The 16,407-nt window shown below is 38.8% G+C and overlaps 1 protein-coding gene across 4 annotated transcripts in view; it reads left to right on the plus strand.

Annotated features, from left to right (window-relative positions):
• Positions 1–16,407, plus strand: part of LOC109433660 (progestin and adipoQ receptor family member 4) — a 151,573-nt gene that overhangs the window by 56,460 nt on the left and 78,706 nt on the right. The gene's annotated exons all lie outside the window — the stretch shown is intronic.

Below are 16,407 nucleotides of genomic sequence, written 5' to 3' on the forward strand. Positions count from 1 at the left end.
GCAGGCCAAGAACTATCTCAAAAATCTGTCCAGCAAATTATTCCGAAAGTTAAGAGAAAATAAGATGTATCTGATGATGCTGGGTCATTAGGCCGAAGGTCATTAGGCCGAAGGCCATTAGGCCGAAGGTCATTAGGCCGAATGGTCATTAGGCCGAATGGTCATTAGGCCGAATGGTCATTAGGCCGAATGGTCATTAGGCCGAATGGTCATTAGGCCGAATGGTCATCAGGACGAATTGAAAGTTAGCCGTTGTTTTTACCTTTTCCAACAATTTTTGACAAAAACTAGTTTAACAATGGAACTAGAAAGAATAGCCTATGTTTTAAAGAAGGAAAAATTTATGAATTGAATATCAGCAGTTTCAGCGCCAAAAACTATTTCAGCAATGATACTAGAAAGAACAGCCTATATTTAAAAGAAGGAAAAATTCATGGGTAAAATATCAGTAGATTCAGCATCAATAAAGTATCTTCGTGCCTGTCACACGATACACACATGCAAAATGGTCATTTGCAGAGGAAGCTCTCAGTTAATAAGCTGAGAAGCAGGCTTTGTCTCAGTGGGGACGTAACGGCAAGAAGAAGACCCAATGACCATTCGGCCTAATGACCATTCGGCCTAATGACCATTCGGCCGAATGGCCTTCGGCCTAATGACCTTCGGCCGAATGGCCTGACACCGTATCTGATGTCCTTGGTTCTGATATTATTCAACAGGCTCCGTCTAGTACCCCAAAAAAAAAAACTTGTATGAACACCCTAATGAACAAGAAGTTTCCGTTTTCAGCATAGTTGTTCAGCAAGCTAAGAGCTATTTGGAGCTATCAGAATAGTAGGCGGTCGAATACGTTTGTGCAAGAGGCAATACTTTTACACCGTCTTTGACCCCCTGCAAACAAACCTTGTCACCAGGACTGGCATTTCCTCACTCACTGCGCGCAATGCGCAGTTTCCAAACGCAAAGCGCAAAGAGCAGTTGGCTACGCAATGATAAATAAAAAGAACGCAGTGAGCAAACTCACACGCAGAGAGCAGTTTGCCATTACACACTGCGTTATTTGTTCTGCTCACTGTGAAAGAGTGTGAAAGTAATTGACAATGAGTGAGGCGAAACGAAGCGAAATCAGAGACAAACAGATGTAACACTGTCGAAATTTGCTTCCTATATTTGTCAAGATCCTAATTAGGGTATGTGTTCCATCAGTAATCTCACGCTCCCATATTCATCCTATTCGAAAACAAGCGATTACGGCACCGATTGATTACGTTCTTTTTGTTTTCATGGGTGCTCACTTGTAACAAAAAATACAAAAATAAGAAACAAAACAAACAGCGTTTCAATCCATTGTTTTTCGTAGGATGAAAATGGGAGCCACATGCTTAATAAGGGAACCAATACCCTACTTTGAGAATTGATGTTTTCGGCAAAGTTGTTAGGCTGATCAAGGGCCTAAAGGTTATGAATCGTTTGATTCAGTATTCCACCACTAGGTGGTGCTAGAGGTCAAACAAATTTTATATTTCATATATCTCAGGACTCTGATCACTTAGAAAGTTGGTGTCTTCGGCAATGTTGTTTGGTTGGTTAAGGCCTTTCCGTTGATTGGTAAATTGTTTCAATATTCTACCACTAGATGGCGCTAGTTAAAAATGAGTAGAAGCATGCAACTTTAATTATTTATCGCAAAAATATTCAGCAAGCTGTAACTTTTTATTAAGTGCACCAAAAATTCTCAAATTTTTATCGCTTATTGCACAACTAGTTAGCTCTAAATGGTACAAATTTGGGCTTGATTGGATAATTTTACATGAAGTTAGAGCGATTCTAGTTAAATGATTCATATTTGAGTATCTTTCATTAAACTGCTATATCTCAGAATTTAGTGAACGGAATGAAATGAAATTTTGCACATTTACGGCTATCATATTGGTCTTTGTAAAACATTTGACTTGACTTGAATATGTTCAAAGAAAACAAAATTACAGCATGTTGAATACTTAATGAAAAAAATCAATCATTTTCATGATCTTGCAAATGTGTAACTAGCGCCGGCTAGTGGCGGAGTTTCGAAACAAGTGGTCCATTTACTTTGAACCCTTGACTTACCAAACAACATTGCCGAAGACACCAACTTTCTAAGTGATCAGAGTCCTGAGCTATATGAAATATAAAATTTGTTTGACCTCTAGCACCACCTAGTGGTGGAATACTGAATCAAACGATCCATAACCTTAAGGCCCTTGATCATCCTAATAATTATGCCGAAAACATCAACTCTGTAAGTTATCAGGATCCTGAGATATATTGGAAGAAATTTTCGTCAGTGTTACGTTCGTTTATCTGTGATTTCTGTCATACCAACTGCGCAATGAGCAGCGCAATGAGTATGCGTGCATCATGTGTCCTTTACTCTTTGCGTGAAACAGATACATTACGCACTGCGCCAAAACGCAGTGTGCCTCAAAGAGCAAAAGATCCGTGAGAATGAGCATCCGTACGCAGCACATTCGTTTGTATTGAATGCGCGCAGCCAGTGGCTCACTGCGTTTTTACACTTTGATGAGAATTCCAGCCCTGCTTGTCACCCCACAATATTGCTTCTTTTGCTCCGTTTACCTTACGGAAATGACTCCGGGAATTTCTACAGGAATTCTTCCGGAAATTTCTCAAGGACTTCCTCCGGGAATTTCTTCTGGAAATCCTCCAGAAATGCCTCCGAGATATCCAGCAGGATATCCTCCGGGGATTCTTCCAGGGACTCCTTCAGGAATTTATCCAGGAATTGCTCCGGGAATTCGTCCAGAAATTTCTCCAGGAATTCCTCTAGGACTCCCATCAGGAATTTCTCGGGGAGTCCTCCAGGAACCCCTTCGGTAATTTCTCCTGGAATTCTTCTAGGATTTTTTCCAGGAATTTCTTCAGAAAATCCTCCGGGAATTCCTCCGGGGATTCCTCCAGGAATTCCACCGGAAATTTATACAGGAATTCCTTCGGGAATTTCTCTAGGAATTCCTCCGAGAATGTATCCGGGCATTACTTCATAAATTTCTCCAGGAATTCCTCTAGAACTCCCATCAGGAATTCCTCAGGGGGTTCCTCTTGGAATTCCTTCGATAAATGCTCTGGTATTTTTTCCAGGAATTTCTTCAGAAAATCGTCCGGGAATTTCTCTGGGAATCTCTCCAGGAATTCCTCCAGATTTTTTCCAGGATTTTCTCCGAGAATTTCATTAAGAATTTCCCCAGGAATTTCTCCATGAGTTCCTGCAGGAATTCCTCCATGAATTCCTCCGGGATTTTCTTCAGGTATTCCCTCAAGAATTTCTCCAGGAATTTCTCCGGGATTTTTTTCAGGAGTATCTCCGGGAATTTCTTCAGGAAATGCGCCAGGAATTGCTTCAGAAATTTCTTCAGGAAATTGTCCAAGAAATCCTTCAGAAATTCATCTGGGATTTTTTCCAGGAATTCCTCCGGGTATTTTTCCAAGAATCCTCCCGGGGATTCCCCTAGGAATTCCTTCCGGGGATTTCTCCAGGAATTCCCTACGGGGATTCCTCCAGGAATTCTCTCCGGAGATTTCTCCAGGAATTCCCCCCGGGGATCCCTACAGAAAAGAGAGTTCCGGAGGAATTCCTAGAGATTTTTTCTGAGGAATTTCTGGTGGAAGTCCTAGAGGAATTATCAGAGAAATTCTTGGAGAAATTCTCAGAGTATTTCCTGAGAAAATCCCGGAAGATTTCCTGAAGAAATTCCCGGAGAAATTTCTGAAGAATCCCGGAGGAGTTCCTGAAAGAATTCCTGGAGGATTTTCTGGAAGATTTCCTGAAAAATATCCCAACGCAATTCCTGGAGGATTTCCTGGAGAAATTCCTGGAGACATTACCGGAGAAATCTTTTGAGAATTCCCGGAGGAATAAGTGAAGCGATTCCTGAAGAAGTTCCCGGAAGAACTCATGGAGCATGGAGAAACTCTTGGAAAAAAATCCGGAGGAATTCCTTGAGAAATTCTTGGAGGAATTACTGTAGCACATCCCGGAGGAATTCCTGAAGAAATTCCCGGAGGAATTCATGGAGGAATTTCCAGAGGAACTCATGGAGGAATTCCTGGGAAAATTCTCAATGAAATTTCCGGAGGAAATCCTGGAAAAAAAATCCGGAGAAATATGTACCTGGAAAAACTTCCAGAGGTATTTTTGGAGGAATTACCGAAGGCCTTCATCTCTAAATATTTCAAGGTTTCTTTCAGTAATTCGTACCGGGATTTATTTTGAAATCTTTTCAAGGATTAGCCCAGAAATTCCTCAACATGTTCTTTGAAAAAATCTATCAAAGATTCTTTCGGAAACTTTTTTCCAGAAATTTATTGAGTTATTTACAGGGATTAATTAAGATATTTCACTAACTATTCCTCCGGAATTTCTCAAAATAATATTTAAGGCGATCTTGCACGGATTGCTTCAGAAATTTCTCAAAGAGTTTCTTCAGAAATGCTTCAATGATTCCTTCTGAAAATGATCAAACGATTCCTCTAGAAAACTATCCTTGGAATTCTTTTGAAATTTCACGTTGGAACCCTGTGTAAACATCTGAACTGGGTTGTTGTTCAGAAATTCTTGCACTGATTCTTTGGAATCTTTTAGGAGAGATGACCTCACAGTGGATGTCGAAATCTGCCATAGGTTACAAACAAATACTTGAATTTAAAAGGATCAACATTTAACACGTTTTTCTTTTACTTTCATAATAATCGATAACCCCAGAAATTACTTTAAGAACTCCTTTATGAAACCTTCCATGGATTGCTTTCGGAATTGTTCCATGGATTAACCACGTGTTCACCCCTGCTAGAGTGACTGGAAAGGAGAGTGGTGTCATATTCTGATTTTTACAGATCTCCTGCTTGTTTGGAACGCGGATTTGTATAGATTTGACAGATGATCGTCGTGCCAATATTGACATTGACGCCACTCTAAGTTAAAGGCACTCTAACCCCTACGACTTTTAAACGGTGCCGTGTTATCTAGGTGGCCATGGAAATGAGTGCCATTCCGTAAACACGACGCCTCTCAAACATCAAATTAGCAGTGTTGCGAATACTCACTTGCGAAAAGTTATACTCACTTGCTTCTATCTCAGTCCAGAAGCATGCTATCAAAAAATGATATTTGAAGGACTTTTAGATTATAGTTTAATCTAAAAGTTTGCCGAATAAAGTAAAGGTCGCAGACGCATACCAAAACCGTGAGAGAGCTGTGAGCACAAGGTGAGTATAAATTACACGAATTTTACTCACCTCGTACTCACAGCTCTCTCACAACTTTGGTATGCGTTTGCGACCTTTACTTTATTCGGCAAACTTTTAGATTAAACTACAATTTAAAAGCCCTTCAAACATAATTTTTTGATAGCGTGCTTCTGAACTGAGATAGAAGCAAGTGAGTATCGCTCTTGCAAGTGAGTATTCTCAACACTGCAAATTAGTGACAGAGTATAGAGATATAGACCTATAGAAAATCATCCAGGATTTTTTTTTAGAAACTCTTTCACAGATTCTATTTAAAAGTTCTCTTAGAACAACATCCATGGATTGATTCAGAAATTCATCAAGAATTATCTATGTTAGGAATTTCATCTAGAAGCTTCTTGAGAAATTTCTCCAAGAATTCCCCAAGAAAGGATTCACAGAATTTTACTCAGACATTACTCCATATATTCTTTTGGAAATCCCTACGAGGAAATCATCTACGGATTACTTCAGAAATGTTTTCAATAATTCCTTTGGAAAATCAAAAGCCCGAATTCCACCAGAAATTTCTCCAAAAGATTTTTTTAGATAATCTTCAACGGACTCCATCAAAAGTTCAGCCAGGGATACCTACCTTTAGAAATTTCTTAAAAGATTCCTTCAAAAATTGTTCATGAAATCGCTTCATGCGTTTGTCCAAAGATTATTTTAAAAAAAATCTTCTATGGTTACCTTCCTATCACGATTTATTTCAGAAACTCCTCAGAAATTCTTCCGGAAATTCAGAAGGAATTTTCTCCAGGACTTCCTTCAGATATTCGTTCGAAAATTTCTCATTTCATAATCAGCCGCTAGATGCCAGAACAGACGCTGTATGAGTCGCACCTTCGTGGTGAATAGACGCTTGGGTCGTACCTCCTCAATCTAGTAAAAGTTAGAAGGACAACAGTGCCCATGCTGCACTACCAGCTAAGCACACAACTCTTAGCTGGAGGTCTATGTCATCACTTGACCCGTGGAAGCATGAGGTAAGAGCTTGTGAGGACCAGAGCTATGTTGGACACTCTTCTTATCGACTCACCGGTTTGCAGTCGTCGTTTAAGAAATTAGTACAGGTGTTTCTTCAAGAAGTATAGTAGATGTTTGTCCAGGAATCGCTCTAGAAATTCTATTGAAAATTCCCGCAAGAATGCATCCATCCTTCAGAAAACCTGCTGAAATTCCTCCAGAGATTCTTGCAATATTACTTTCAGTGGTACAGGCAAGAGTTTCTCCAGAAATTCCTGTAAGAGTTCATGCAGAGATATTTCAAATGATTTTAACAATAATTTCTCCACAAATATCCCAGGATTTTTTTTAGGAATCTTTACAGAAACTTATTTGGGCGTTTCTCAAGGTAATTGCTTCAGGAATCTACAGAATCACGTCCCCATATTGCACCAGGAATACTTTCAGAAAATCCCACAAGTATTTTATTAAAGAATTTCTTCAAAGTTTTTCCCAAAGTTCCTTAATAAATTTTTCTAGAAATTTCACCAAGGGTATGTTAATTCTTCAAGAAATTCAACAAAAACTCCGCCTGGGATTCTTTCAAAATTTCCCAGGGATTTACTTCCTGGAATTTCTTCAAAAGTTACTCAATAACTGCTCTAAAAATGCCATTAACGATCCCACAGAGATACTTTGGGATTTTTTTTCCCAAAATGGCCTCCAAGCATTCCTTGAGAAATTCTTTCAGGGATTCCTGCAACAATGGCTCTGTTTTTTTTCTTCATCTGTAGAGCCTTTTAACCACTGCGTCCATTCTTTAGGAATATTGTGGTATGACCCATATTTAATTTGGTGCTAGTCAAGTATCCTGTCACAATTGAGCTGTGATGGACAATGGCTCTGTTAGAAATATCTCCTGGAATTCCTTCAGAGACTCCTGCAGCAATTGTTACAGAAATTCCTCCACAGGTTTTTTCAGAAGTTCTTCCAGAAATTTCACAATAAATCTTGAAAGAATCCCTGAAGGAATTTCTAAGCAAAGCAATGGAGGATCACAGAAGAAAAATAAAATTTGCTTGGGAAATGTTTGGAGTGAGTTTGCTTGTGAAATTCGTGGAGGGATTTCTGAAGGAATCCCAATCCTTCTAAAGGATTCTTTTTTCTGAAGAAATCAATGAAAGAACTCCTGGGGATATCTCAGGGAGATTTTTTGAGCATATATCCCTGACAAAAAAAAAAGTTTCTGGATGGAAATCCTGCAGAAGCAAACATGAATCCTAGAAGCATTCTTCAGAGAACTACTAAAGAAATTCTTGATAAAAAAATTTACCTATTTATCTGAAGTATTTTCTGCAATAACTGCTGATAGAATCTTTGGAGAAGCTCCGGGAGGATCGCCGAACACATTTCTGAAAGAATCTCAGAAGGAATGTCTCTGAATGAAGCCTTAGCAATCCCCGAAGGAATGAAGAAGAAACTTCTGGAGAATTTCCAACAATAATTTTTGAAAGAGTTTCGGGATCCTGGAGAAACTCTGAAAGATTCTACGAATCTCTGTGAAAATATTTTGGAATTGCATTTTTTTAAGCAACTTCTGTAAAAATTCATAGAATAATTTCTTGAAAAAATACTTACTCCGGAAGAGATCCCAAAGAGAAATTTCAGTTCGCTCTGTGAAGCTGTGCAGAACAGTCCTGTTTTCGGAGCCATCGAGTTGGACTATTGATTCTTTTTCTTTTTTCGAGTGTCGACATTTTTCTGGAGCGGGCTTCGATTATATCCGCAGAGTGTGACAAAGTGAAGAGATTACAGTGGACTCGGATTAAAAGAAAAAGATTATTTTTTGGATAACTGCCTTAATTATAAGTGCAAAACTGTCGGTAGGAACACGTGGTTCCGAACACACAAGTGTTAATTGTGCATCGAACAATAGTGAGAAATCGATTTGAGAGTGTGAGATACCCACTATTCTTCTCTCGCTGGGTGCCATTCAAGTGAAGTGAGCGGCCTAGAGATGGCTTCGGGGCCATCTCAGGCGTACGGAGGTGATCCCTTCCCTCCCGACCCCTCAGGAAAAAAAGCATGGAGCAACGGGAACGCGATTTCTAATACGGTTGATGGTAGCTTTGCCGGCCGGAGACAACCAGAGTGGATGGATCCAATCAACGGCGAACTTTCGATTCTTGTAATGAAGCCTACCACAAACAGCACATTGCCCGATGACCCTTTCATCATTCGAATGTCCATTGAGGATGCTGTGGGTGCCATCGAAGATGCCCGCCCTGAAGCAAGAGGTGCTCGCTATGTCCTGAAGGTCCGACAGAAGCGCCAAATAGAGAAGCTGTTGAAACTACGTAAGCTGGTTGATGATACGGCTATCACAATTGAGTTCCATGAAACACTCAATATCAGAAAATGCACGGTGACCTGCCATTCTGGCAAGCACCTTTCTGACAGTGTACTGACATCACGTCTAGGTTCGCAACGGGTTATCGATGTACGACGCTTTACCAGAAGAGATCCGAAGGATAAGAAGAAGTTTGTTCCAACAAATACCATGGTCTTGACGTTCCAGGGAACCACCGTCCCCGAGTACATCTACTTCGGGTATGAGAAAGTAGCCACTCGCCCCTACTACCCATCGCCTTTACAATGCTCTAAGTGCCACAGGTTCAGACACACACGAAAATACTGTACGGAGGCTGCATTGTGTGCGGATTGCTCTTCGGAGCACGTCGATGAATCAACGCCTTGCTCAGCTGATCCCCTCTGCATCAATTGCAGCGGGCCCCACAGCTCCAGGTCAAGGGATTGTCCAGTCAAAATCAGCGAGACGAAGATTGTTAAGATTAAGGTTGATCAGGATGTAACGTACACGGAGGCTCGGAAGATCCATGAATCCCGTAAAGAACCAGGACCAACAATGAGCTCGACCGTCAACGATCTGCAGAAGAAGTTAGAGGAAAAGGACCAGGAAATCGCCAAATTGAGAACTCTGTTGCAAAATCTGATCAGGGAAGTTGCAGATCTCAAGAAGCAAAATCAACAACCAGCATCAACAGCCAAGGAAACAGAAGATGGTCAGAAAATGGACACAACCGAGGAGCAGAAAAATTCTAAGCGTCAACGAAGCAAGGATATTTCACCGAATAACTCACGCGACCATGGTAGGAATTCTCCGCCCATGAAGAAATCATCAGGTAAAAATCGAAACGCTCACTCACCGACCATACCAACCAAGGAACGCTCGGACCCAACCTCGGAAGACAGTATCCACAGCGCATCATCGTTCTGCATCTCTCCCACTTACAGTGGGAGTGAGTCTGAGTTCAAGGAGCTTAATCTTTAGCTCCGCTCCGTGAGTTTGCCTGGTATAACTCTACTAACGACCATTCAATTCCAATCTTAACGACGATAACATTATGAATTCTTCAATATCTAACAACGCTAATAGTACTCACACAGGCATGCCACACTCAACACCTAACTCAAAGCAATCTTTCAAAAAGGTCACTGCAATTCAATGGAATTTGCGTGGCTATCGTGCACGACGCTCAGAACTTCAAATCTTAGCAAAATCTTACCAGCCCGATATAGTTTGTCTTCAGGAAACACTTTGCCAGCCAAATTGCCCATCCTTTTCGTTCGATTATACTTTCTACTGCTTACACCCAACACGAATAACCGGTTGGGGAGGAGTAGCCATAGCAGTTTCAAAAAATATTCCCCACACAAAAATTCCCATCACAACAAGTTTACAAGCGATAGCTGTTAAAGTTAAATCACCAACCGAACGTACTTACGTATCTTTATATATCCCTCCCTCTCATGACAACAACTCTTTGAAGGATGAACTTTTCGAACTAATTGATCAGTTACCCAAGCCTTTTGTAATAATGGGCGACCTTAATGCTCATTCTGAGATTTGGGGTGGGCGCAACACGGATCTCCGTGGCAGAACCATGATAGGTCATTATGAGTTAACAATTTGCAACGACGATTCAATGACTTTCTTTTGTCCAGCAAACGGAAGTCAATCTGCCGTAGATTTAACCCTCCCATCTGATACTTTGAACAATCTTTGCTGGAGTGTCGATACTGATCTACGAGGCAGCGATCATTTCCCGATTTTTCTTTCCCCCTGTAGCATTAACACTACAGACCTCAGAACACCCAAATGGATTTTTGAAAAAGCAGATTGGGCCGAATACCAAAATAGAATTGAAATGATTATTGACCCGGGTAAAAGCTATTCACCCAGTGATTTAACAAATTTGATAACAGACACAGCTTATTCCTGTATCCCTAGATCTTCGGGACGAAATGGGCACAAGCGTGTTCCGTGGTGGAACGATACAGTTGCAGTATCAATCAAAAGTCGTCGCAAAGCCTTAAGATCACTTCGCCGGCTAGATAAAAACAATCCCATGTACCAGGAAGCCCTGTTAAAATTTCGAAAAGAGCGTAATAATGCTCGAAAAGTTATTAACGACGCCAAGGAGTGCAGCTGGCAGAAGTTTGTAGAAGGTATAAATGTTCAATCATCTTCATCTGAATTATGGAGACGAGTAAATGCATTGAAAGGACGGCCACAGAGCCCTAAAACTTTTATCAAAGTCAATGACAATATTTCGGATGATCCCACGTTAATATCAGAAATTTTTGCTGACCATTATGAAAAGCTCTCGGCCCAAGTCTCGACAGATAACCAATTAGACTTTGATACTCAATCTGATGATGGTCTTTCTAATGATGCTTACAATCAAGACATTTCTCTGAAGGAGCTAAATTGGGCTTTGAACAAATGCACCAGTAAAAGTACAGGGTCGGATGACATAGGTTATCCGTTACTCAAAAATTTACCGGTTGTTGGAAAAATAGCGTTATTAGCATGCTATAATCTGGTCTGGAGTACAGGACAAATTCCAGACAGTTGGAAAGAATCCATTATTGTGCCCATTCCAAAGAAAATTAGAAAAGAAGGACACCCTGATGAGTATAGACCAATTTCCTTGATTAGTTGCATGGCCAAAGTCCTCGAAAGAGTTATCAACAGAAGATTAACAAGCTATATAGAAAACGAAAATTTGTTAGACCCGAGACAATATGCTTTCAGAGCAGGACTGGGAACAGACGTTTATTTTTCCGAACTTGAGGATTTCTTGGATAATCCTATCAAGCAAAATCAACATTGTGAGCTTCTTTCTATTGATATTTCCAAAGCATTTGATACAGTTAGCAGGGAAGCAGTACTTAATTCCCTTGTTAAAATGAAAATCCGCGGGAGAATGTTTCAATATATTGTAAATTTTATGAACAACCGTACATTTAAAGTACGTGTTGGTTCTACGCTTTCCTCAGCTCGATGTACAAGTCGAGGAGTTCCGCAAGGATCTACAATGTCTGTAACATTATTTTTGATAGTCATGGATTCTCTATTTGCTTCTATTCCTTCAAATGTTCAAATTTTAATTTATGCTGACGATATTCTTATCGTAGCTTACGGCAAACAACGAAAACGCCTTAGAATTAAAATTCAACAAGCCGCAGAAAAAACAATCGAATTACTTTCATCCATAGGTTTCAAAGTTGAAATCTCAAAGTGCCGATTACTCCATGCTTGCACGAATCGTCGACATCGTGGTTCAGTTCCAGATGTCCATTTGGACAATATTGTTATTCCAACAGTTAAACAATTGAAGATTTTGGGACTAACAGTAGACCATAAATTCATTTTTTTGAAACATGCCGGAGAAAGAAAAAGTTCTGCAACTGGGGCCTTGAACATACTCCAGATTCTAGGAGGAAGGACTAGATGCTCGCGCGAAACTCTGTTAAAAATAGTTAAAACTCTGATAATACCTCGTTTATTTTTTTCGTTTTTTATGCGTTCTCTTTCGCTAGCAGGAAAAAAGATTTGGTTCTTCCTATACTTCAACCGGTGTATAATAAAGCAATCCGGTTAGCTTCTGGAGCTTTTTCAACAAGTCCCATAGCAGCTCTTTGCTGTGAATCTGGCCAACTACCTTTTGAATATATTGCTCTATTGATAGAGTCAGTCACAGCTGCAAGAATGATGGAACTGGGGCGTACATCTCAAGATCTTGTATTGATACAAAGAGCTAAAACTTCATTTGAATCTATAACTGGAAGGGACTTTCCAGAAATTATTCCATTGTTTCGCTGGGGACCCCAAACATGGGATTATAAATCTCCGAAAGTGGACTGGTCCATGAGTCAAAAGATACGGGCCGGAGATTGCCCAGCAAAAGCACAGACATGTTTTCGTGAAATTTCATACAAATACGAAACCCATTACAAAATGTTCACAGATGGCTCGAAAGGCGACGGGAAAACCGGGTACGGAGTTCACTCAAAAGATTATTCTGAGAAGGGCCGATTGCATGATGAATGCTCGGTATTTTCGGCAGAAGTAATGGCAATAAAGGCTGCCATCCAAAAATCACCCGAAGATTGTAAAACTGTAATTTTTACTGATAGTGCTAGTAGCATCAGAGCACTAGAGAAAGGATTCTCAAAACACCCCTGGATACAACACTGCGAAGAAATGATTAAAAATAAAGAAATTACATTTGCTTGGCTTCCTGGGCATGTCGGAATATTGGGCAATGAAATGGCAGACAAATTGGCTAAGGATGGAAGATCATCTAACTTAACTGCTGGTAAACTTCCTGGAAGAGATGCTAGACTGTTTTTAACAAAAATTATTTGGAATTCTTGGCAACAAGAATGGAGTTCAGCCAATCCTGGTACTCAACTAAATACAATTAAAGAGAGTGTTTTTAAATGGGAAGATCAAACAAATCAATATGATCAGAAAGTTCTAACCAGGATCAGGATTGGCCATACTCGCGTTACACACGATTTTCTTTTCACTCCGTATGCTGATACCCCTCTTTGCTCAACTTGTAACTGTAGACTTACTATAAAACATTTGTTATTGGATTGTAAAACATACGATAAAATAAGAAAATCTATCGGTATTTCTGGTACACTTAAAAATGTTCTGCAAAATGATAAAAGAAAAGAAGATAAAATTGTTCGTTTCATCAAAGCAATAGATTTGTACAAAATATTGTAAAAAAAAAAAAACTTATGTGTATTCACAAAATATTGTAAACTAATATGAATAAAGTATGACGCGAATGACCGGCGAGGTTAAAGCGTCTTTAATAAAAAAAAAAAAAAAAAAAAGAGAAATTTATAGAGGAAATTTTGATAATGTTCCTGGAAGAATTCCTCCAAAAATATCCAAATATTTTGAAAAATTCCTTCAGAAATACATGAAGAAATAAATGATAGAAATCCCGTAGCATTTTTTGAAGGAACCTAACCTAATAAATCCCTAAAGAAATCCCAGAGTGAATTTCTGGATTCTCGTAGGAAATCCAGAAAGAATCTTTCGAGTAATCCCTGAAGAAATTCTTAAAGAAATTATGGACAGAAATATTTTCTAAAGGGATACATGGAGGATTGTTTGATGAATTTCTTGCCGAAATTAAAAGAATTTCTGGTGATGTCCCTGGAGGTAATCGTTGAGAAAATTCCAAAGAAGTACATGAGAAGGAAAACACAAGAAGCTTTAGAAAAGTTTTTGCTAGTGTCGAATTAGCCTAAGTTAAAATAAACAGAATAAAAATTCAAAAGAAAAGAGTTTTTGCTTAACTCATAACAGGAATTCCTGTAAGAATGGCCCGTAGAAAAATAATACATGAATAAATTTTGATTTTGGTGTATTGGGCGCCGCCCACAAATTACGTTACGCTATAGGGGTAGGGGGTAAGTACGATAAAATTTGTGGGTTTTCATACAAAAAAGTGTTAAGGAAGGGGGAGGGGGTTACGAAATAAATGGATGCTGCCGTGGGGGCGTAACAATGTTGCGGGTGCTAAAATTTGGAAAACTTGAATATCCAGCTCTGATTTTTTCATGACAGCACTGGACAAGCTATATGTACGTACACGTACTACGCCAGGTGGTGCGATGAACCTAACATCGTGGGAGAGTTAAGGGGGTTCCATGGGGATTTCAGAGCGATTTCAGGGGTATTTAAAAAGTTTTACAGGTACCTTTCTGGGGAAGTTAAAGGGCAAAAATCAGACCGAAATGGGCGAAAATTTAAAAATTCAAGAATAGGGTGGTGCACACTTATATAAAAAAACAAAATGTATGAAAAATACCAAGTCTTATTACCCGAATCGGTTGTTTTGAACTCTCAGAAGCTACGCTCAAAATTTGAGCAAAATCGGTTAAGCCTAAGGGGGCGCTCAACAAGCTTGAAGTTTGTATGGGGAATCGTGGCCAAATGTATGCAGAAATCTTAAGTTTTCGATTTTTGCCGCTAGGTGGCGTTGTAAGTGGTATTATCGTAGGTGACTATATACCAAACAGCTTTGCTAGAGACTGCAAAGTGATCCGATGACTGACATCTGTGCGAAAAGGCAACCTGCAGCCTTGCTTAGTAGGCTGCGGCTTATTTTTCAAAAGTTGTTGAAACCTGGAATTCGTAAGCTCTTTTGGATTCAAATGATACAAAAAGAGAAACCTCTGAGTTTAAGCCAAAAATATTGAGATTTAGAGGTCGCGTAAACGCTTCAAAGTTAAATTTTCGAGTAATAAAAAGGTGCTTTCACTTCAAGTGCCATCACTTTCTCAATTTTCAACCGATTTTCAATCTTTTTTTATGAATTTCTCACAAATTAAATTTCGAATAAACTCGTAGAACATCATTTTTTTTCCAAAGTCACGCAAAATATGAGTTTTTGAAGATTTAATTTATTTTTTTCTTCTTTTTACAAAAAAAAAAATAACTTTAGAGTCCTATAACTTTTTAACCGTTTGACCAATTTTAAATTTTTTAGCTTGCTTTTGTAGATATTTTTGTTGCCTAAGAATGCTGTGAATAAACTGTACCTCTAAAAAAACGTTTCAAAATAGATAAATACCAAAAACCGTTCAGAAACATGTATTTTATTGGAAAAATCAGAATTTTGGCAAAATTTTAATTGTTTTCATGCTTAGTTGCGGGCTCAAAGTGAAAAATTTATTCCTAATAATCATATGGAAGCCTTAAACTTCAGTTTTTTGAGTGTTCTGAATCAAAAAATATTTTCATGTTCGAAATGCAACGAAAAAATATTTGAGAAAAAAATCCTACAATGTGTTCCATATCCGCAAATATGATGCTAAGTACCTGATTTGGAGTAAAAAATTGCAAATAACCGTCAAAAACTCAAATTTTGCATGAAAAAATCAAGTTTTAAGGCATGTTTTGGCAGTTTTTGGTGAAAACTATCATAAAAATGACTACTTCGATGAAAAGTTTGTTTGGGACAAAGATATGCAACAAAAATATCTACAAAAGCAAGCTAAAAAATTTAAAATTGGTCAAACGGTTAAAAAGTTATAAGACTCTAAAGTTAAATTTTTTTGTAAAAAGAAGAAAAAAATAAATTAAATCTTCAAAAACTCATATTTTGCGTGACTTTGGAAAAAAATGATGTTCTACGAGTTTATTCGAAATTTAATTTGTGAGAAATTCATAAAAAAAGATTGAAAATCGGATGAAAATTGAGAAAGTGATGGCACTTGAAGTGAAAACACCTTTTTATTACTCGAAAATTCAACTTTGAAGCGATTGCGCGACCTCTAAATCTCAATATTTTTGACTTAAACTCAGAGGTTTCTCTTTTTGTGTCATTTGAATCCAAAAGAGCTTACGAATTTCAGGTTTCGACAACTTTTGAAAAATAAGCCGCAGCCTATTGCTTAGGCATGGTGAACTGAAGTATTGAGATTTCATTATTGATATTATTCCTTTATATGTACTGGAAAAACAACCATAATGTTTCGCCTCACTAGGTAAAGTGTATAACTTTTTTAACAGGCGTCATATCACATTGCGGTCATCAACAAAGTTGATTGGTATATAGTCACCTACAATAATACTAAAGGGTTTTATCGTTAAACGCCTACAGCGCCACCTATTCGCACGAATCGAAAACTTAAGATTTCTGCATATATTTGACCACGTTTTCTCATACAAGCTTCAAGCTGTCAAGCGACCCCTCAGGCTTAATCAATTTTGCTTAAATTTTGAATGTACAGGGGATAGACAAAATGATCGAGACAGGCAAAATTATCACTTTT

Source organism: Aedes albopictus, chromosome 1 (genome assembly GCF_035046485.1).
Source record: "Aedes albopictus strain Foshan chromosome 1, AalbF5, whole genome shotgun sequence".
Taxonomy (NCBI): Eukaryota; Metazoa; Arthropoda; class Insecta; order Diptera; family Culicidae; genus Aedes; species Aedes albopictus.